The sequence below is a fragment of the Suncus etruscus genome, chromosome 13 (assembly GCF_024139225.1).
Source record: "Suncus etruscus isolate mSunEtr1 chromosome 13, mSunEtr1.pri.cur, whole genome shotgun sequence".
In the NCBI taxonomy this organism is placed as follows: Eukaryota; Metazoa; Chordata; class Mammalia; order Eulipotyphla; family Soricidae; genus Suncus; species Suncus etruscus.
The window spans coordinates 53,068,947-53,071,389 of NC_064860.1; the positions used below are offsets into that span (position 1 = coordinate 53,068,947).

Sequence of the window (2,443 nt, forward strand, 5' to 3'; positions counted from 1 at the left end):
TGTAGTTATGCTCTTAACTGTGATCACAGCTCTTTGTGGTAAGCTTCCTGTCATGGGCTAGTCCTCCCAGTCCTAGCTTACTGCTCTCTTAACAATTCTAGGTACACTCTAAAGTTTATCTTTGTAATCAAATACATCCCAACTTCAGTGATTTGGCGAAGTTTAGAAGCTCCACTTAGGAATCTCACAAATAACATATACAGTAGCTTTGGATGATGCTATTTTCTGTTTGTGTGCTTTCAAACAATTTTTTTAAATGGCACTGCATGAAATCCATTTCCTCTAAAGAATTTTCATTTTGAATGAAAACACCACTTTTGCTTATACGGCCAAGAGTATATTGTTGAGTGTAGTTATATGTAGTGATGGTTATCATAGACATATGTAACTGTATGCCAAAGGCATCAAGGATGTAGTTCAGGGTAAAATCACATATTTGACATAAGTGAGGACCTGAGTTTTATCCTTCGCAATGTGTAGTCAATCAGCTTTGACTGTTGTGGATTCCGATCATAAACAATAATGCAACAACTTGTCAAAAAGAACTTGGATTAAGAGAAAATGTCAAAAGGAAAGTTGTTACAAGGATTTGATGCAAAGGTGTTTACAGAAAAGGTTTAAAGAATTCCTGGAGTTGAACATTGAAAAAAATTGAGGTTATGATAGATAGAATAGATAACCGGGTGCTTGCTTTTCATATTGTCTGTGCAGGTTCAATTCCTAGCAGTGCATATGGTTCCAAGCAGTTCCAAGTATGATCCCTCAGAACAAAGCTAAGAGTAAGCCCTAGGACCACTGAGTGTGGTCCTCAAAGTAAAACAATGAAAATACTTTAAAAAATTAAATGCAAAATAGTAATATAATTATGATTTTTAAGAGATTGATCAACTTGTTCTTCCATTAGTAAAACTCTATCATTAATAGGTAAAATGTAAAAGTCTTTAAGATTAACTGGTAAATGATGAACTATAATTTTTGTGGAGGATAAAAGAAATACAGGGAAGAAAGAAAAATTTCAAGGTCTTAAAGTAATGTAGTACGAGTTAATGTAGTTATGCAGAGAAAAAATATTGTGATAACAAAATATACTTGTATATTTATAAGTAACTGGTTCATTATATTCATGCTATCATGGTAGTTTCATTCTTAGGACTCCAAGAAATGTTTGAAAAAGATAATGATAGACATGATTTTAAAAGTACTGTTAGTTAATTAAGTCTAAATTTGGGAACATATACAATAATTTTATTTTGTTTGCTATGGGCCATACCCAGCTCAGCAGTAACCGTACTTGGCTCTGTGCACAAACATCACTCCTGAAAGTATGGGGGACCATATGGTTGCTTATGATGGAACCAGGGCCAATCTCATGCAAGGCAAGTGACCTCTCTGCTATACTATAGCTTTAGTCCCTTATTTAAATTCTTGAGTAAAGTATGGACTGGGTTAAGAATTGGTATTTGAGAGCAATATTGTGTGTGAAGAATCCTTACTAATAGTAAATTTGATACTATATTAATAGTGAATTTGGGGCCGGAGCGATAGTACAGCCTTTGGGCATTTGTCTTGCATGTGGCAGATGCAGGACTGATGATGCTTTCAATCCTGGCATCCTATATGGTCTCCTGAGCCTTCTAGCAGCAATTTCTAAGACCACAGCCAGGAGTAACCCCTGAGTACCTCCTGGTGTGACCCCCAAAAAACAAAAAAATAATTATAGTAAATTTGCTATCATTTAAGTCTGATTTTAATTTATTCATTTATTTGCCTTGTATCTTTTCTTTTAAATTTACTTTGGGACAATGTTTTGGGTTACTCAAGTTATACTCCAAGTTTTGTGTTTGCAGGATGCTTCTGGTGGTTCTTAAAGGTATACTGATTATTCTGGGGGATATAACCTAAAAACTTGTGATTTTAAAGATTCACTTCATCACTTCACACTGTAACCTTGACTACACATTTTTATTTCAGAAAAGAAGTAGATATTCTGTAAAGCATTTCTAGCTCTTATACAACAAATTAGCAGAAATAAATACCAATTTTTTTTCTTTTTTTTGTCCTCCAATTCACAATACAGACCAGCAAAGGGCCTGGTTGAGGTGTATATGGGGTGCATTTACTATACCTTCTCTTTCTATACAGTCAGTGTAAAGAACACAGCCTTTGGTAAGAATTGGGAACCCTTATCTTTTCTTTTTTTTGATTTTTTAAATATATATATAGATATATATAAAAAAATATATATATATATATAAATATATATATAATCCTTCACCAGTGCAACATTCCCATGACCAATACCTCAAGTGTCCTTTCTCCCCAACTCACACAGGCCTGTACTCTGGACAGGCTTTCTACTTCCCTCATTCAGTCACATTTTGTTGTGATAGTTCTCAATGTAATTATTTCTTTGACTGCACCCATTACTCTCTTTGGTGAGCTT

General features: G+C 34.3%; 1 non-coding gene across 1 annotated transcript; it reads right to left on the reverse strand.

The window, feature by feature from the left end:
* Positions 1 to 2,052: 2,052 nt before the first annotated feature.
* LOC126026412 (small nucleolar RNA SNORA51) lies at positions 2,053 to 2,183 on the reverse strand. Its single transcript, XR_007501697.1, has one exon. It is a non-coding gene; the product is annotated as a small nucleolar RNA SNORA51 (small nucleolar RNA).
* Positions 2,184 to 2,443: the final 260 nt, after the last annotated feature.